The sequence below is a fragment of the Rhipicephalus microplus genome, unplaced genomic scaffold (assembly GCF_043290135.1).
Source record: "Rhipicephalus microplus isolate Deutch F79 unplaced genomic scaffold, USDA_Rmic scaffold_101, whole genome shotgun sequence".
NCBI lineage: Eukaryota > Metazoa > Arthropoda > Arachnida > Ixodida > Ixodidae > Rhipicephalus > Rhipicephalus microplus.
In genome coordinates, this window is record NW_027464673.1 from 909,032 (window position 1) to 929,700 (window position 20,669).

The window sequence follows — 20,669 nt, forward strand, 5'->3', positions numbered from 1 at the left end:
TGTTAACCGAAAGGTTGGAGTTTCGAGCCCCCCTGGTGGTGGTGCGCCGCTTTTTATCTTTGGGCTGATAGCTTTGAAGATATGTTCTGATGGAAGTGAGAGTAGAGCAGGAGTGTCTCCGAGGCGCAATTGGCTAGCGCGATCGGCTGTTAACCGAAAGGTTGGAGTTTCGAGCCCTCCCGGGAGTGGTGTGTTGCTTCTTTTCTTTGCGCTGATAGCTTTGAAGATATGTTCTGATGGTGGTGAGAGTGGAGCACGACTGTCCCCTTGGCGCAGTTCGCTTAGCGCGATCGGCTGTTAACCGAAAGGTTGGAGGTTCGAGCCCACCCGGTGGTGGTGCGGCGTTTTTTTTTCTTTGTGCTGATAGCTTTGAAGATATGTTCTGATGGTGGTGAGAGTGGAGCAGGACTGTCTCCGTGGCGCAATTGGCTAGCGCAATTGGCTGCTAACCGACAGGTTGGAGGTTCGAGCCCACCCGGTGGTGGTGCGGCGCATTTTATCTTTGGGCTGATAGCTTTGAAGATATGTTCTGATGGTGGTGAGAGTAGAGCAAGACTGTCTCCGTGGCGCAATGGGCTAGCGCGATAGGCTGTTAACCGAAAGGTTGGCGTTTCGAGCCTTCCCGGGAATGGTGTGTTGCTTTTTTCTTTGCGCTGATGGCTTTGAAGATATGTTCTGATGGTGGTGAGAGTGGAGCACGACTGTCTCCGTGGCGCAATAGGCTAGCCCGATCGGCTGTTAACCGAAAGGTTGGAGGTTCGAGCCCACCCGGTGGTGGTGCGGCACATTTTATCTTTGGGCTAATAGCTTTGAAGATATGTTCTGATGGTGGTGAGAGTAGAGCAAGACTGTCTCCGTGGCGCAATGGGCTAGCGCGATACGCTGTTAACCGAAAGGTTGGAGTTTCGAGCCCTCCCGGGAATGGTGTGTTGCTTTTTTCTTTGCGCTGATGGCTTTGAAGATATGTTCTGATGGTGGTGAGAGTGGAGCAGGACTATCTCCGTGGCGCAATTGGCTAGCGCGATTTCGTTGTTAACCGAAAGGTTGGAGGTTTGAGCCCACCCGGTGGTGGTGCGGCGCTTTTTTTGTTTCCGCTGATAGCTTTGAAGATATGTTCTGATGGTGGTGAGAGTGGAGCAAGACTGTCTCCGTGGCGCAATGGGCTAGCGCGATACGCTGTTAACCGAAAGGTTGGAGTTTCGAGCCAACACGGGAGTGGTGTGTTGCTTTTTTCTTTGCGGTAATAGCTTTGAAGATATGTTCTGATGGTGGTGAGAGTGGAGCAGGACTGTCTTCGTGGCGCAATTGGCTAGCGCGATCGGCTGTTATCCGAAAGGTTGGAGGTTTGAGCCCACCCGGTGGTGGTGCGGCGCTTTTTTTTCTTTGGGGCGATAGCTCTGAAGAAATGGTCTGACGGTGGTGAGAGTGGAGCACGACTGTCTCTGTTGCGCAAATGGCTAGCGCGATCGGCTGTTAACCGAAAGGTTGGAGGTTCGAGCCCACCCGGTGGTGGTGCGGCGCCTTTATTTCTTTGGTCTGATAGCTCTGAAGAAATGTTCTGACGGTGGTGAGAGTGGAGCAGGACTGCCCCCGTGGCGCAATTGGCTAGCGCGATCGGCTAATAACCGAAAAGTTGGAGGTTCCAGCCCTCGCGGGTGGGGTGTGTTGCTTTTTTCTTTGCGCCGACAGCTTTGAAGATATGTTCTGTTGGTGGTGAGAGTGGAGCACGATTGTCTCCGTGGCGCATTTGGCTAGCGCGATCGGCTGTTAACCGATAAGGTTGGAGGTTCGAGCCCACACGGTGGTGGTGCGGCACTTTTGTTTCTTTGGGCTGATAGCTTTGAAGATATGTTCTGACGGTGGTGAGAGTGAAAAAAGACTCTCTCCGTGGCGCAATTGGCTAGCCCGATTGGCTGTTAACCGAAAGGTTGGAGGTTCGAGCCCACCCGGTTGTGGTGCGGTGCTTTTTTTCTTTGGGCTGATAGCTTTGAAGATATGTTCTGATGGTGGTGAGAGTGGAGCAGGACTGTCTCCGAGGCGCAATTGGCTAGCGCGATCGGCTGTTAACCAAAAGGTCGGAGGTTCGAGCCCACCCGGCGGTGGTGCGGCGCTTTTTTTTCTTTGGGCTGATAGCTTTGAAGATATGTTCTGGTGTGGTGAGAGTGGAGCAGGACTGTGTCCGTGGCGCAATGGGCTAGCGCGATCTGCTGCTAACCGAAAAGTTGGAGGTTCGAGCCCACCCGGTGGTTTTGCGGCGCTTTTTTTTCTGTGGGCTGATAGCTTTGAAGATATGTTCTGATGGTGGTGAGAGTGGAGCAGGACTGTCTCTATGGCGCAATTGGCTAGCGTGATCGGCCGTTAACCGAAAAGTTGGATTGTCGAGCCCACCGGGTGGTAGTGCGGCGCTTTTTTTTCTTTGGGCTGATAGCTTTGTAGTTATGTTATCATGGTGGTGAGAGTGGAGCAGGACTGTCTCCGTGGCGCAATAGGCTAGCGCGATCGGCTGTTAACCGAAAGGTTGGAGTTTCGAGCCCCCCTGGTGGTGGTGCGCCGCTTTTTATCTTTGGGCTGATAGCTTTGAAGATATGTTCTGATGGAAGTGAGAGTAGAGCAGGACTGTCTCCGAGGCGCAATTGGCTAGCGCGATCGGCTAATAACCGAAAATTGGAGGTTCCAGCCCTCGCGGGTGGGGTGTGTTGCTTTTTTCTTTGCGCTGACAGCTTTGAAGATATGTTCTGATGGTGGTGAGAGTGGAGCACGATTGTCTCCGTGGCGCATTTGGCTAGCGGGATCGGCTGTTAACCGATAAGGTTGGAGGTTCGAGCCCACACGGTGGTGGTGCGGCGCTTTTGTTTTTTTGGGCTGATAGCTTTGAAGATATGTTCTGACGGTGGTGAGAGTGAAAAAAGACTCTCTCCGTGGCGCAATTGGCTAGCCCGATTGGCTGTTAACCGAAAGGTTGGAGGTTCGAGCCCACCCGGTTGTGGTGCGGTGCTTTTTTTCTTTGGGCTGATAGCTTTGAAGATATGTTCTGATGGTGGTGAGAGTGGAGCATGACTGTCTCCGAGGCGCAATTGGCTAGCGCGATCGGCTGTTAACCAAAAGGTCGGAGGTTCGAGTCCACCCGGCGGTGGTGCGGCGCTTTTTTTTCTTTGGGCTGATAGCTTTGAAGATATGTTCTGGTGTGGTGAGAGTGGAGCAGGACTGTGTCCGTGGCGCAATGGGCTAGCGCGATCTGTTGCTAACCGAAAAGTTGGAGGTTCGAGCCCACCCGGTGGTTGTGCGGCGCTTTTTTTCTGTGGACTGATAGCTTTGAAGATATGTTCTGATGGTGGTGAGAGTGGAGCAGGACTGTCTCTATGGCGCAATTGGCTAGCGTGATCGGCTGTTAACCGAAAAGTTGGATTGTCGAGCCCACCGGGTGGTGGTGCGGCGCTTTTTTTTCTTTGGGCTGATAGCTTTGTAGTTATGTTATCATGGTGGTGAGAGTGGAGCAGGACTGTCTCCGTGGCGCAATAGGCTAGCGCGATCGGCTGTTAACCGAAAGGTTGGAGTTTCGAGCCCCCCCGGTGGTGGTGCGCCGCTTTTTATCTTTGGGCTGATAGCTTTGAAGATATGTTCTGATGGAAGTGAGAGTAGAGCAGGAGTGTCTCCGAGGCGCAATTGGCTAGCGCGATCGGCTGTTAACCGAAAGGTTGGCGTTTCGAGCCTTCCCGGGAATGGTGTGTTGCTTTTTTCTTTGCGCTGATGGCTTTGAAGATATGTTCTGATGGTGGTGAGTGTGGAGCAGGACTATCTTTGTGGCGCAATTGGCTAGCGCGATTTCGTTGTTAACCGAAAGGTTGGAGGTTTGAGCCCACCTGGTGGTGGTGCGGCGCTTTTTTTGTTTCCGCTGATAGCTTTAAAGATATGTTCTGATGGTGGTGAGAGTGGAGCAAGACTGTCTCTGTGGCGCAATGGGCTAGCGCGATACGCTGTTAACCGAAAGGTTGGAGTTTCGAGCCCTCACGGGAGTGGTGTGTTGCTTTTTTCTTTGCGGTAATAGCTTTGAAGATATGTTCTGATGGTGGTGAGAGTGGAGCAGGACTGTTTCGTGGCGCAATTGGCTAGCGCGATCGGCTGTTATCCGAAAGGTTGGAGGTTTGAGCCCACCCGGTGGTGGTGCGGCGCTTTTTTTTCTTTGGGGCGATAGCTCTGAAGAAATGGTCTGACGGTGGTGAGAGTGGAGCACGACTGTCTCTGTTGCGCAAATGGCTAGCGCGATCGGCTGTTAACCGAAAGGTTGGAGGTTCGAGCCCACCCGGTGGTGGAGCAGCGCCTTTTTTTCTTTGGTCTGATAGCTCTGAAGAAATGTTCTGACGGTGGTGAGAGTGGAGCAGGACTGCCCCCGTGGCGCAATTGGCTAGCGCGATCGGCTAATAACCGAAAAGTTGGAGGTTCCAGCCCTCGCGGGTGGGGTGTGTTGCTTTTTTCTTTCCGCTGACAGCTTTCAAGATATGTTCTGATGGTGGTGAGAGTGGAGCACGATTGTCTCCGTGGCGCAATTGGCTAGCGCGATCGGCTGTTAACCGATAAGGTTGGAGGTTCGAGCCCACACGGTGGTGGTGCGGCGCTTTTGTTTCTTTGGGCTGATAGCTTTGAAGATATGTTCTGGCGGTGGTGAGAGTGAAAAAAGACTCTCTCCGTGGCGCAATTGGCTAGCCCGATTGGCTGTTAACCGAAAGGTTGGAGGTTCGAGCCCACCCGGTTGTGGTGCGGTGCTTTTTTTCTTTGGGCTGATAGCTTTGAAGATAAGTTCTGATGGTGGTGAGAGTGGAGCAGGACTGTCTCCGAGGCGCAATTGGCTAGCGCGATCGGCTGTTAACCAAAAGGTCGGAGGTTCGAGCCCACCCGGCGGTGGTGCGGCGCCTTTTTTTCTTTGGGCTGATTGCTTTGAAGATATGTTCTGGTGTGGTGAGAGTGGAGCAGGACTGTGTCCGTGGCGCAATGGGCTAGCGCGATCTGCTGCTAACCGAAAAGTTGGAGGTTTGAGCCTACCCGGTGGTTGTGCGGCGCTTTTTTTTCTGTGGGCTGATAGCTTTGAAGATATGTTCTGATGGTGGTGAGAGTGGCGCAGGACTGTCTCTATGGCGCAATTGGCTAGCGTGATCGGCTGTTAACCGAAAAGTTGGATTGTCGAGCCCACCGGGTGGTAGTGCGGCGCTTTTTTTTCTTTGGGCTGATAGCTTTGAAGTTATGTTATCATGGTGGTGAGAGTGGAGCAGGACTGTCTCCGTGGCGCAATAGGCTAGCGCGATCGGCTGTTAACCGAAAGGTTCGAGTTTCGAGCCCACCCGGTGGTGGTGCGGCGCATTTTATCTTTGGGCTGATAGCTTTGAAGATATGTTCTGATGGTGGTGAGAGTAGAGCAGGACTGTCTCCGTGGCGCAATGGGCTAGCGCGATAGGCTGTTAACCGAAAGGTTGGAGTTTCGAGCCCTCCCGGGAATAGTGCGGTGCTTTTTTCTTTGGGCTGATAGCTTTGAAGATATGTTCTGATGGTGGTGAGAGTGGAGCAGGACTGTCTCCGAGGCGCAATTGGCTAGCGCGATCGGCTGTTTACCAAAAGGTCGGAGGTTCGAGCCCACCCGGCGGTGGTGCGGCGCTTTTTTTTCTTTATGCTGATAGCTTTGAAGATATGTTCTGATGGTGGTGAGAGTGGAGCAGGACTGTCTCTGAGGCGCAATTGGCTAGCGCGATCGGCTGTTAACCAAAAGGTCGGAGGTTCGAGCCCTCCCGGCGGTGGTGCGGCGCTTTTTTTTCTTTGGGCTGATAGCTTTGAAGATATGTTCTGATGGTGGTGAGAGGGGAGCAAGACTGTCTCCGTGACGCATTGGGCTAGCGCGATCGGCTGTTAACCGAAAGGTTGGAGTTTCGAGCTCTCCCGGGAGGGGTGTGTTGATTTTTCATTGCGCTGATAGCTTTGAAGGTATGATCTGACGGTGGTGAGATTGAAGCACGACTGTCTCCGTGGCGCAATTGGCTAGCGCGATCGGCTGTTAACCGAAAGGTTGGAGGTTCGAGCCCACCCGGTGGTGGTGCGGTGCTTTTTTTGGGCTGATAGCTTTGAAGATATGTTCTGATGGTGGTGAGAGTGGAGCAGGACTGTCTCCATGGCGCTATTGGCTCGCGCGATCGGCTGTTAACCAAAAGGTCGGAGGTTCGAGCCCACCCGGTGGTGGTGCGGCGCTTTTTTTTCTTTGGGCTGATAGCTTTGAAGATATGTTCTGATGGTGGTGAGAGTGGAGCAGAACTGTCTCCGTGGCGCAATTGGCTAGCGCGATCGGCTGTTAACCAAAAGGTTGGAGGTTCCAGCCCTCCCGGGTGGGGTGTGTTGCTTTTTTCTTTGCGCTCATAGTTTTGAAGATATGTTCTGATGGTGGTGAGAGTGGAGCACGATTGTCTCCGTGGCGCAATTGGCTAGCGCGATAGGCTGCTAACCGAAAGGTTGGAGGTTCGAGCCCACCCGGTGGTGGTGCGGTGCTTTTTTTCTTTAGGCTGATAGCTTCGAAGATATGTTCTGATGGTGGTGAATGTGGAGCACGACTGTCTCCGTGGCGCAATAGGCTAGCCCGATCGGCTGTTAACCGAAAGGTTGGAGGTTCGAGCCCACCCGGTGGTGGTGCGGCGCATTTTATCTTTGGGCTGATAGCTTTGAAGATATGTTCTGATGGTGGTGAGAGTAGACCAAGACTGTCTTCGTGGCGCAATGGGCTAGCGCGATAGGCTGTTAACCGAAAGGTTGGAGTTTCGAGCCCTCCCGGGAATGGTGTGTTGCTTTTTTCTTTGCGCTGATGGCTTTGAAGATATGTTCTGATGGTGGTGAGAGTGGAGCAGGACTATCTCCGTGGCGCAATTGGCTAGCGCGATTTCGTTGTTAACCGAAAGGTTGGAGGTTTGAGCCCACCCGGTGGTGGTGCGGCGCTTTTTTTTTGTTTCCGCTGATAGCTTTGAAGATATGTTCTGATGGTGGTGAGAGTGGAGCATGACTGTCTCCGAGGCGCAATTGGCTAGCGCGATCGGCTGTTAACCAAAAGGTCGGAGGTTCGAGTCCACCCGGCGGTGGTGCGGCGCTTTTTTTTCTTTGGGCTGATAGCTTTGAAGATATGTTCTGGTGTGGTGAGAGTGGAGCAGGACTGTGTCCGTGGCGCAATGGGCTAGCGCGATCTGTTGCTAACCGAAAAGTTGGAGGTTCGAGCCCACCAGGTGGTTGTGCGGCGCTTTTTTTCTGTGGACTGATAGCTTTGAAGATATGTTCTGATGGTGGTGAGAGTGGAGCAGGACTGTCTCTATGGCGCAATTGGCTAGCGTGATCGGCTGTTAACCGAAAAGTTGGATTGTCGAGCCCACCGGGAGGTGGTGCGGCGCTTTTTTTTCTTTGGGCTGATAGCTTTGTAGTTATGTTATCATGGTGGTGAGAGTGGAGCAGGACTGTCTCCGTGGCGCAATAGGCTAGCGCGATCGGCTGTTAACCGAAAGGTTGGAGTTTCGAGCCCCCCTGGTGGTGGTGCGCCGCTTTTTATCTTTGGGCTGATAGCTTTGAAGATATGTTCTGATGGAAGTGAGAGTAGAGCAGGAGTGTCTCCGAGGCGCAATTGGCTAGCGCGATCGGCTGTTAACCGAAAGGTTGGAGTTTCGAGCCCTCCCGGGTGTGGTGTGTTGCTTCTTTTCTTTGCGCTGATAGCTTTGAAGATATGTTCTGATGGTGGTGAGAGTGGAGCACGACTGTCCCCTTGGCGCAGTTCGCTTAGCGCGATCGGCTGTTAACCGAAAGGTTGGAGGTTCGAGCCCACCCGGTGGTGGTGCGGCGTTTTTTTTTCTTTGTGCTGATAGCTTTGAAGATATGTTCTGATGGTGGTGAGAGTGGAGCAGGACTGTCTCCGTGGCGCAATTGGCTAGCGCAATTGGCTGCTAACCGACAGGTTGGAGGTTCGAGCCCACCCGGTGGTGGTGCGGCGCATTTTATCTTTGGGCTGATAGCTTTGAAGATATGTTCTGATGGTGGTGAGAGTAGAGCAAGACTGTCTCCGTGGCGCAATGGGCTAGCGCGATAGGCTGTTAACCGAAAGGTTGGCGTTTCGAGCCTTCCCGGGAATGGTGTGTTGCTTTTTTCTTTGCGCTGATGGCTTTGAAGATATGTTCTGATGGTGGTGAGAGTGGAGCACGACTGTCTCCGTGGCGCAATAGGCTAGCCCGATCGGCTGTTAACCGAAAGGTTGGAGGTTCGAGCCCACCCGGTGGTGGTGCGGCGCATTTTATCTTTGGGCTAATAGCTTTGAAGATATGTTCTGATGGTGGTGAGAGTAGAGCAAGACTGTCTCCGTGGCGCAATGGGCTAGCGCGATACGCTGTTAACCGAAAGGTTGGAGTTTCGAGCCCTCCCGGGAATGGTGTGTTGCTTTTTTCTTTGCGCTGATGGCTTTGAAGATATGTTCTGATGGTGGTGAGAGTGGAGCAGGACTATCTCCGTGGCGCAATTGGCTAGCGCGATTTCGTTGTTAACCGAAAGGTTGGAGGTTTGAGCCCACCCGGTGGTGGTGCGGCGCTTTTTTTGTTTCCGCTGATAGCTTTGAAGATATGTTCCGATGGTGGTGAGAGTGGAGCAAGACTGTCTCCGTGGCGCAATGGGCTAGCGCGATACGCTGTTAACCGAAAGGTTGGAGTTTCGAGCCAACACGGGAGTGGTGTGTTGCTTTTTTCTTTGCGGTAATAGCTTTGAAGATATGTTCTGATGGTGGTGAGAGTGGAGCAGGACTGTCTTCGTGGCGCAATTGGCTAGCGCGATCGGCTGTTATCCGAAAGGTTGGAGGTTTGAGCCCACCCGGTGGTGGTGCGGCGCTTTTTTTTCTTTGGGGCGATAGCTCTGAAGAAATGGTCTGACGGTGGTGAGAGTGGAGCACGACTGTCTCTGTTGCGCAAATGGCTAGCGCGATCGGCTGTTAACCGAAAGGTTGGAGGTTCGAGCCCACCCGGTGGTGGTGCGGCGCCTTTATTTCTTTGGTCTGATAGCTCTGAAGAAATGTTCTGACGGTGGTGAGAGTGGAGCAGGACTGCCCCCGTGGCGCAATTGGCTAGCGCGATCGGCTAATAACCGAAAAGTTGGAGGTTCCAGCCCTCGCGGGTGGGGTGTGTTGCTTTTTTCTTTGCGCCGACAGCTTTGAAGATATTATTACGACGTGTATGTGCCGGATTGATAAGAGGGAATAGAAGTGTGGACTTGGGAAGAAGATCTCTCGCCAGTTTTATCCGGTGCGGCCTCGCCATCCCAGCTTCCGTTCAATAAACCCCCGTACCCCTACTTCAGGCGTAACAGAGTGGTGGAGGTGCTGGGTACAGTATACGTCGACGAACCACGGAGCCACAGCTGTTCGAACTTCGCCGGAGCCGTCGTATTGCCGGTCTGCCACCGACACCAACTGCCATGGCCGAGAGCGAAGGTCACACCTTCTCAACCACACAAAGGTCAGTGCCAGCTGCACCTCGATATCACTATATGGAACCCCGCCCGTTTGCGGGAAGAGCAGGAGAAGATGTGGATGCGTGGCTGACACAGTACAAAAGGGTGAGCCGGTACAACTGCTGGGATGCCACCGACCAACTGGGAAATGTCGCGCTGTTTCTCACGGAAACAGCTCTGATGTGGTACGAAAACCACGAAGATTCCTTAACAACGTGGGATCGTTTCACTGAAGAGCTCAAGAAATGCTTCGGCGACTCTGATTCAAAAAAGAAGAGCGCGGAGCGCACGTTGGCTCAAAGAGCTCAGACTCCTGGAGAAACGTGTACCACCTACATCGAGGAGGTCCTGATGCTCTGCAAGATCATAGACCCGTACATGACTGAAGAGGACATGGTCGGCCACCTTCTGAAGGGTATAGCAGAGGACGTCTACAACTTTTTGATAGGCAGGGAAGACCTCACTTCCGTCTCCGCCGTCCAACGCCACTGCCGTACTTTTGAGAAGCTAAAGACCCGTCGTATTGCCCCGAAATTTGGTAGGCTGGCAAATGTAACAACGGTCGCCAGCGTCGACGTGAGCCCGCCCGCCGACCTTGCCGCCACTATCCGGACAATAGTGCGGGAAGAACTACAGCGACAAGACACACTGTTCCACGACACCATCCGTCATACGCCTACCTCTTCATCCTACTACCCGGCCCCGTCAGCTCCTCTGCCACCATCAGTATGTGTGACAGACGTTCGCGAAGCTAGGGCTTCGTGGCCACGCCGAGACTCATTCCCGTCTGACCAGCGGTATGACCAACGTCTTCGTCCCGGCCCCGCCCCACAGAGGCGCGCAGCTCCCGTTCAGCAATCTGCTCCACCCCGTTCGGTTAGGCGACCCTACACAGCCCAGCGCTCTCAGCAGTGGTTCGGCGAGCGACCCCTACCCATCTGCTACAACTGTGGCGTCGAAGGCCACATTGCCAGGTACTGTAACTACCGGCAGCCGCCGAGGTACGACTGCCCACCGAGATCCCACCTGTCCGACTTTGCACAAGCACCAACGTTCCCTGGAAGCGCATCTTACGAGACACCAAGGCCGCTGCGAAACCGTTCTCCAGCCTCTGACCGCAGTCTGACACCCCCGCCAGCCCCTCGCTCCAATCGGTCGCCGTCTCCTAGGCGCCGCTACCCTTCGCCGCCTCCGGAAAACTAGGCAGCGCGGCCGCTGGGGGTGAGGTCGCTGGTGATTCGCTGCAAGAAGAGATACCTCCACCGGTGCTTATGTTTAAAAACAAAGTGCAAGTTTTTGTTGATGGTGTACATACGATGGCTTTGGTGGACACTGGAGCCGCTGTGTCGATCATGAGTGCTGCGTTCAAAGCTCGTTTGGGAAGAAAGGTGACCTTTTTGTTGGAGAAAGCGATAACGTTCTGTGGCGTGGGCGGCAACTCGTTGTGTCCGATTGGTGTTTGTACCGCGGCAGTGTTACTGAGTGATCAAGTGTTTGTGACAGAATTCACGGTTCTTCCGCGGAGCACTCATGACATCATTCTAGGCATAGATTTCTTGCGAATGTGCGGAGCCACTGTAGACTGTCGAAATGGCGAAGTTATCATAAGTGACGCTGTTCCTCATGGACTTATCGAGAATTCGGGTACGGAAAGCGGTGCGCTCCGAGTCTATGAAGATACCGTTATCCCGGCCTTCTGTGCTGTGCGCGTTCCAGTAGCTTCTTCGCATATTAACGACAATAAGACCAGTTTCGATGCGCTAGTGGAGCCTTTCCATCTAAGTTGTATAAAGAAGAACACGTTGGTACCCCACAGCATAGTTTCAGTGAGTGAAGGTCGTTCAGACCTTTGGACAACGAATTATTCAAACGAACCGGTGCTACTACCAGGAGGACTTAAGCTAGCGTCGTTTAAAGAATACTCGCCAACAACAGTAGCTGTCCTCAGTGACGTTCGACGGGATGAACAAGTGACCGCCTGCTCAGACAGTTCGAAAGTTTTACCTATGGTTGATAAGGCGCTGACTGCCGACAAGCGCAGAATGCTTGTGGACGTTTTGTTAAAGTACTTGCAAGTTTTTGATTTCTCCCAGAGTGACCATACGCCTTCCATTCCTCCATTTCGTATACGCCATAGGATAAATACAGAAACAGCACAGCCAATCCGACAAAAACCGTACCGAGTATCGCCGTCCGAGCGCAAGATAATAGACAATCAAGTGCGTGAAATGCTCCAAAAGGGCATCATTCAAGAATCATCGAGCCCTTGGGCAGCTCCTGTGATCCTTGTGAAAAAGAAAGACGGTACCTGGAGATTTTGTGTCGACTATCGCCGTTTGAACTCCATCACGAAGAAAGATGTTTATCCTCTTCCACGAATTGATGACGCCTTGGACTGTCTCCATTCGGCGTCATACTTCTCGTCTATCGATTTACGTTCAGGCTACTGGCAGATTCCCATGCATCCAGCGGACAAGGAAAAGACTGCTTTCATAACTCCAGACGGACTTTATGAATTTAACGTGATGCCGTTTGGATTATGTAATGCTCCTGCCACATTCGAAAGGTTCATGGATACCATTCTGCGTGGCCTAAAATGGAATGTCTGTATGTGCTACCTAGATGACATCGTGATCTTTGGGCGCACATTTCGTGAGCACAACGAACGCGTGGACATTGTTCTGGAATGCATTAGAAACGCTGGCCTTGTACTTAATTCGAAGAAGTGTCATTTCGGCGAGCGACAAACCTTAGTACTTGGGCACCTTGTGAACAAAGATGGGATCAGGCCTGACCCGAGCAAGACAGCAGCTGTGAAAGCGTGCAAACCACCTCGCTCAACGAAAGAGCTTCGCAGCTTCCTAGGCCTGTGCTCGTACTTTCGCCGATTTATTCCTGCATTCGCCGACGTTGCCTTCCCCTTGACCAATCTGCTACGTCAAGGTACTAGCTTTGAATGGACACATGACTGTGAGACGTCTTTCAACCAACTCAAGTTCTTACTCACATCGCAGCCCATTCTCCGGCACTTCGACCCTTCGGCGCCGACCGAAGTTCATACTGACGCCAGTGGCATTGGCATAGGTGCAGTTCTAGTACAACGACACAGTGGAAAGGAACATGTCATTGCGTATGCCAGCAGAACTTTAAGTAAACCAGAACGGAATTACACAGTGACTGAGCAAGAATGTTTGGCACTCGTCTTCGCTGTACAGCGATTCCGTTCATACCTGTACGGTCGCCCCTTTCAAGTGGTCACAGACCATCATTCCTTGTGCTGGCTTGTAAGCCTCCGAGACCCATCTGGCCGCCTGGCACGCTGGGCCCTCCGCTTGCAAGAGTATGACTTCACGGTGTCATACAAGAGTGGCAGGAAGCACGCTGACGCTGACTGCCTTTCGCGGATGCCGCTTACTACAACACTTTGCGATGCCGACAATTTCGATCACCTAATTGCGTCAGTGACTCCAGTATTCCCGGACAAGACCACCTTTGAAAATGAACAGCGGAAGGATGTCAGCTTGGAGCCATTATTTGCTGAAGCACGAGCGTCCACTTTGGCCGGACGCTTTTGCGTTCGTGAAGGATTACTTTACAAGAGGACCTTCTCGGCCACGGGTTCCCGCTTCTTGCTGGTGGTGCCACACACACTCCGTTCCTCCATCCTGCGCGCCATGCACGACGACGCAACTTCGGGTCACCTGGGAATGACGCGAACACTCCTTCGTACACAGGAGCGATTTTACTGGCCACGCATGCGCCAGTCAGTTGAGCAGTACGTGGCCAGTTGCACTCAATGCCAGACGCACAAATCAGTCACGACTGCTCCGGCTGGACTTCTACAGCCTGTGACGCCTCCCAGCACTCCCTTTGAGCAAGTTGGCATTGACCTCGTGGGCCCTTTTCCACGCTCGGCAAAAGGCAACCGTTGGATTGTAGTGTGCGCCGATTACCTGACCCGCTACTGCGAAACGGCCGCCCTGCCATCTGCGACTGCTGGCGAAGTATCCTCCTTTCTCCTGCACTCTATCATACTGCGCCACGGACCTCCTCGCGTCATAATAAGCGACCGCGGCCGTCAGTTTACGGCAGACGTTGTTGAGGAACTGCTCCGTATGTGTGGCTCGGAACTTCGTCATTCGACACCTTACCATCCACAGACGAATGGCCTTACTGAACGAACGAACCGGACACTGGTGAATATGCTTTCAATGTACGTGGCGTCCAATCACAAGAACTGGGACGACGTCTTACCGTTCATCACGTATGCCTTCAACACTGCCCAACACGAAACCACCGGCCACAGCCCTTTCTTCCTTCTTTACGTTCGACCCCCTCGTTATACCCTGGACACTATCTTTTCGTTTTATGACAATGACGATCCTTCATTAGCTGAAACACTATGCCTTGCAGAAGAAACTCGGCGTCTTGCCCGCCTGCGTACTATAGCATCGCAAGACCGCTCAAAGCTCCGCTACGACAGCAAACACCGCCACGTCACATATGAACCGGGAGACCTTGTAATGGTGTGGAAGCCTATCCGCAAGCGTGGCTTGTCCACAAAACTTCTCGCCCACTACACTGGCCCATTCGTTGTCCTTGAACGCCTCAGTGCAGTAGATTATAAAATAGCACGACTGACAGCTAGTGGGAGACGATCAACCAAGACCGAGGTTACCCATGTGGCTCGCCTCAAAGCTTTTAGACTGCGGGACGATGCATGAAACGCGCGGTGCGCTTCGTCTGCGAAGGGGGAAATATTACGACGTGTATGTGCCGGATTGATAAGAGGGAATAGAAGTGTGGACTTGGGAAGAAGAAGATCTCTCGCCAGTTTTATCCGGTGCGGCCTCGCCATCCCAGCTTCCGTTCAATAAACCCCCGTACCCCTACTTCAGGCGTAACAATATGTTCTGTTGGTGGTGAGAGTGGAGCACGATTGTCTCCGTGGCGCATTTGGCTAGCGCGATCGGCTGTTAACCGATAAGGTTGGAGGTTCGAGCCCACACGGTGGTGGTGCGGCACTTTTGTTTCTTTGGGCTGATAGCTTTGAAGATATGTTCTGACGGTGGTGAGAGTGAAAAAAGACTCTCTCCGTGGCGCAATTGGCTAGCCCGATTGGCTGTTAACCGAAAGGTTGGAGGTTCGAGCCCACCCGGTTGTGGTGCGGTGCTTTTTTTCTTTGGGCTGATAGCTTTGAAGATATGTTCTGATGGTGGTGAGAGTGGAGCAGGACTGTCTCCGAGGCGCAATTGGCTAGCGCGATCGGCTGTTAACCAAAAGGTCGGAGGTTCGAGCCCACCCGGCGGTGGTGCGGCGCTTTTTTTTCTTTGGGCTGATAGCTTTGAAGATATGTTCTGGTGTGGTGAGAGTGGAGCAGGACTGTGTCCGTGGCGCAATGGGCTAGCGCGATCTGCTGCTAACCGAAAAGTTGGAGGTTCGAGCCCACCCGGTGGTTTTGCGGCGCTTTTTTTTCTGTGGGCTGATAGCTTTGAAGATATGTTCTGATGGTGGTGAGAGTGGAGCAGGACTGTCTCTATGGCGCAATTGGCTAGCGTGATCGGCCGTTAACCGAAAAGTTGGATTGTCGAGCCCACCGGGTGGTAGTGCGGCGCTTTTTTTTCTTTGGGCTGATAGCTTTGTAGTTATGTTATCATGGTGGTGAGAGTGGAGCAGGACTGTCTCCGTGGCGCAATAGGCTAGCGCGATCGGCTGTTAACCGAAAGGTTGGAGTTTCGAGCCCCCCTGGTGGTGGTGCGCCGCTTTTTATCTTTGGGCTGATAGCTTTGAAGATATGTTCTGATGGAAGTGAGAGTAGAGCAGGACTGTCTCCGAGGCGCAATTGGCTAGCGCGATCGGCTAATAACCGAAAATTGGAGGTTCCAGCCCTCGCGGGTGGGGTGTGTTGCTTTTTTCTTTGCGCTGACAGCTTTGAAGATATGTTCTGATGGTGGTGAGAGTGGAGCACGATTGTCTCCGTGGCGCATTTGGCTAGCGGGATCGGCTGTTAACCGATAAGGTTGGAGGTTCGAGCCCACACGGTGGTGGTGCGGCGCTTTTGTTTTTTTGGGCTGATAGCTTTGAAGATATGTTCTGACGGTGGTGAGAGTGAAAAAAGACTCTCTCCGTGGCGCAATTGGCTAGCCCGATTGGCTGTTAACCGAAAGGTTGGAGGTTCGAGCCCACCCGGTTGTGGTGCGGTGCTTTTTTTCTTTGGGCTGATAGCTTTGAAGATATGTTCTGATGGTGGTGAGAGTGGAGCATGACTGTCTCCGAGGCGCAATTGGCTAGCGCGATCGGCTGTTAACCAAAAGGTCGGAGGTTCGAGTCCACCCGGCGGTGGTGCGGCGCTTTTTTTTCTTTGGGCTGATAGCTTTGAAGATATGTTCTGGTGTGGTGAGAGTGGAGCAGGACTGTGTCCGTGGCGCAATGGGCTAGCGCGATCTGTTGCTAACCGAAAAGTTGGAGGTTCGAGCCCACCCGGTGGTTGTGCGGCGCTTTTTTTCTGTGGACTGATAGCTTTGAAGATATGTTCTGATGGTGGTGAGAGTGGAGCAGGACTGTCTCTATGGCGCAATTGGCTAGCGTGATCGGCTGTTAACCGAAAAGTTGGATTGTCGAGCCCACCGGGTGGTGGTGCGGCGCTTTTTTTTCTTTGGGCTGATAGCTTTGTAGTTATGTTATCATGGTGGTGAGAGTGGAGCAGGACTGTCTCCGTGGCGCAATAGGCTAGCGCGATCGGCTGTTAACCGAAAGGTTGGAGTTTCGAGCCCCCCCGGTGGTGGTGCGCCGCTTTTTATCTTTGGGCTGATAGCTTTGAAGATATGTTCTGATGGAAGTGAGAGTAGAGCAGGAGTGTCTCCGAGGCGCAATTGGCTAGCGCGATCGGCTGTTAACCGAAAGGTTGGCGTTTCGAGCCTTCCCGGGAATGGTGTGTTGCTTTTTTCTTTGCGCTGATGGCTTTGAAGATATGTTCTGATGGTGGTGAGTGTGGAGCAGGACTATCTTTGTGGCGCAATTGGCTAGCGCGATTTCGTTGTTAACCGAAAGGTTGGAGGTTTGAGCCCACCTGGTGGTGGTGCGGCGCTTTTTTTGTTTCCGCTGATAGCTTTAAAGATATGTTCTGATGGTGGTGAGAGTGGAGCAAGACTGTCTCTGTGGCGCAATGGGCTAGCGCGATACGCTGTTAACCGAAAGGTTGGAGTTTCGAGCCCTCACGGGAGTGGTGTGTTGCTTTTTTCTTTGCGGTAATAGCTTTGAAGATATGTTCTGATGGTGGTGAGAGTGGAGCAGGACTGTTTCGTGGCGCAATTGGCTAGCGCGATCGGCTGTTATCCGAAAGGTTGGAGGTTTGAGCCCACCCGGTGGTGGTGCGGCGCTTTTTTTTCTTTGGGGCGATAGCTCTGAAGAAATGGTCTGACGGTGGTGAGAGTGGAGCACGACTGTCTCTGTTGCGCAAATGGCTAGCGCGATCGGCTGTTAACCGAAAGGTTGGAGGTTCGAGCCCACCCGGTGGTGGAGCAGCGCCTTTTTTTCTTTGGTCTGATAGCTCTGAAGAAATGTTCTGACGGTGGTGAGAGTGGAGCAGGACTGCCCCCGTGGCGCAATTGGCTAGCGCGATCGGCTAATAACCGAAAAGTTGGAGGTTCCAGCCCTCGCGGGTGGGGTGTGTTGCTTCTTTCTTTCCGCTGACAGCTTTCAAGATATGTTCTGATGGTGGTGAGAGTGGAGCACGATTGTCTCCGTGGCGCAATTGGCTAGCGCGATCGGCTGTTAACCGATAAGGTTGGAGGTTCGAGCCCACACGGTGGTGGTGCGGCGCTTTTGTTTCTTTGGGCTGATAGCTTTGAAGATATGTTCTGGCGGTGGTGAGAGTGAAAAAAGACTCTCTCCGTGGCGCAATTGGCTAGCCCGATTGGCTGTTAACCGAAAGGTTGGAGGTTCGAGCCCACCCGGTTGTGGTGCGGTGCTTTTTTTCTTTGGGCTGATAGCTTTGAAGATAAGTTCTGATGGTGGTGAGAGTGGAGCAGGACTGTCTCCGAGGCGCAATTGGCTAGCGCGATCGGCTGTTAACCAAAAGGTCGGAGGTTCGAGCCCACCCGGCGGTGGTGCGGCGCCTTTTTTTCTTTGGGCTGATTGCTTTGAAGATATGTTCTGGTGTGGTGAGAGTGGAGCAGGACTGTGTCCGTGGCGCAATGGGCTAGCGCGATCTGCTGCTAACCGAAAAGTTGGAGGTTTGAGCCTACCCGGTGGTTGTGCGGCGCTTTTTTTTCTGTGGGCTGATAGCTTTGAAGATATGTTCTGATGGTGGTGAGAGTGGCGCAGGACTGTCTCTATGGCGCAATTGGCTAGCGTGATCGGCTGTTAACCGAAAAGTTGGATTGTCGAGCCCACCGGGTGGTAGTGCGGCGCTTTTTTTTCTTTGGGCTGATAGCTTTGAAGTTATGTTATCATGGTGGTGAGAGTGGAGCAGGACTGTCTCCGTGGCGCAATAGGCTAGCGCGATCGGCTGTTAACCGAAAGGTTGGAGTTTCGAGCCCACCCGGTGGTGGTGCGGCGCATTTTATCTTTGGGCTGATAGCTTTGAAGATATGTTCTGATGGTGGTGAGAGTAGAGCAGGACTGTCTCCGTGGCGCAATGGGCTAGCGCGATAGGCTGTTAACCGAAAGGTTGGAGTTTCGAGCCCTCCCGGGAATAGTGCGGTGCTTTTTTCTTTGGGCTGATAGCTTTGAAGATATGTTCTGATGGTGGTGAGAGTGGAGCAGGACTGTCTCCGAGGCGCAATTGGCTAGCGCGATCGGCTGTTTACCAAAAGGTCGGAGGTTCGAGCCCACCCGGCGGTGGTGCGGCGCTTTTTTTTCTTTATGCTGATAGCTTTGAAGATATGTTCTGATGGTGGTGAGAGTGGAGCAGGACTGTCTCCGAGGCGCAATTGGCTAGCGCGATCGGCTGTTAACCAAAAGGTCGGAGGTTCGAGCCCTCCCGGCGGTGGTGCGGCGCTTTTTTTTCTTTGGGCTGATAGCTTTGAAGATATGTTCTGATGGTGGTGAGAGGGGAGCAAGACTGTCTCCGTGACGCATTGGGCTAGCGCGATCGGCTGTTAACCGAAAGGTTGGAGTTTCGAGCTCTCCCGGGAGGGGTGTGTTGATTTTTCATTGCGCTGATAGCTTTGAAGGTGTGATCTGACGGTGGTGAGATTGAAGCACGACTGTCTCCGTGGCGCAATTGGCTAGCGCGATCGGCTGTTAACCGAAAGGTTGGAGATTCGAGCCCACCCGGTGGTGGTGCGGTGCTTTTTTTGGGCTGATAGCTTTGAAGATATGTTCTGATGGTGGTGAGAGTGGAGCAGGACTGTCTCCATGGCGCTATTGGCTCGCGCGATCGGCTGTTAACCAAAAGGTCGGAGGTTCGAGCCCACCCGGTGGTGGTGCGGCGCTTTTTTTTCTTTGGGCTGATAGCTTTGAAGATATGTTCTGATGGTGGTGAGAGTGGAGCAGAACTGTCTCCGTGGCGCAATTGGCTAGCGCGATCGGCTGTTAACCAAAAGGTTGGAGGTTCCAGCCCTCCCGGGAGGGGTGTGTTGCTTTTTTCTTTGCGCTCATAGTTTTGAAGATATGTTCTGATGGTGGTGAGAGTGGAGCACGATTGTCTCCGTGGCGCAATTGGCTAGCGCGATAGGCTGCTAACCGAAAGGTTGGAGGTTCGAGCCCACCCGGTGGTGGTGCGGTGCTTTTTTTCTTTAGGCTGATAGCTTCGAAGATATGTTCTGATGGTGGTGAATGTGGAGCACGACTGTCTCCGTGGCGCAATAGGCTAGCCCGATCGGCTGTTAACCGAAAGGTTGGAGGTTCGAGCCCACCCGGTGGTGGTGCGGCGCATTTTATCTTTGGGCTGATAGCTTTGAAGATATGTTCTGATGGTGGTGAGAGTAGACCAAGACTGTCTTCGTGGCGCAATGGGCTAGCGCGATAGGCTGTTAACCGAAAGGTTGGAGTTTCGAGCCCTCCCGGGAATGGTGTGTTGCTTTTTTCTTTGCGCTGATGGCTTTGAAGATATGTTCTGATGGTGGTGAGAGTGGAGCAGGACTATCTCCGTGGCGCAATTGGCTAGCGCGATTTCGTTGTTAACCGAAAGGTTGGAGGTTTGAGCCCACCCGGTGGTGGTGCGGCGCTTTTTTTTGTTTCCGCTGATAGCTTTGAAGATATGTTCTGATGGTGGTGAGAGTGGAGCAAGACTGTCTCCGTGGCGCAATGGGCTAGCGCGATACGCTGTTAACCGAAAGGTTGGAGTTTCGAGCCAACACGGGAGTGGTGTGTTGCTTTTTTCTTTGCGGTAATAGCTTTGAAGATATGTTCTGATGGTGGTGAGAGTGGAGCAGGACTGTCTTCGTGGCGCAATTGGCTAGCGCGATCGGCTGTTATCAGAAAGGTTGGAGGTTTGAGCCCACCCGGTGGTGGTGCGGCGCTTTATTTCTTTGGGGCGATAGCTCTGAAGAAATGGTCTGACGGTGGTGAGAGTGGAGCACGACTGTCTCTGTTGCGCAAATGGCTAGCGCGATCGGCTGTTAACCGAAAGGTTGGAGGTTCGAGCCCACCCGGTGGTGGTGCGGCGCCTTTTTTGTTTGGTCTGATAGCTCTGAAGAAATGTTCTGACGGTGGTGAGAGTGGAGCAGGACTGCCCCCGTGGCGCAATTGGCTAGCGCCATCGGCTAATAACCGAAAAGTTGGATTGTCGAGCCCACCGGGTGGTGGTGGGGCGCTTTTTTTTCTTTGGGCTGATAGCTTTGTAGTTATGTTATCATGGTGGTGAGAGTGGAGCAGGACTGTCTCCGTGGCGCAATAGGCTAGCGCGATCGGCTGTTAACCGAAAGGTTGGAGTTTCGAGCTTCCTGGTGGTGGTGCGCCGCTTTTTATCTTTGGGCTGATAGCTTTGAAGATATGTTCTGATGGAAGTGAGAGTAGAGCAGGACTGTCTCCGAGGCGCAATTGGCTAGCGCGATCGGCTAATAACCGAAAAGTTGGAGGTTCCAGCCCTCGGGGGTGGGGTGTGTTGCTTTTTTCTTTGCGCTGACAGCTTTGAAGATATGTTCTGATGGTGGTGAGAGTGGAGCACGATTGTCTCCGTGGCGCATTTGGCTAGCGCGATCGGCTGTTAACCGATAAGGTTGGAGGTT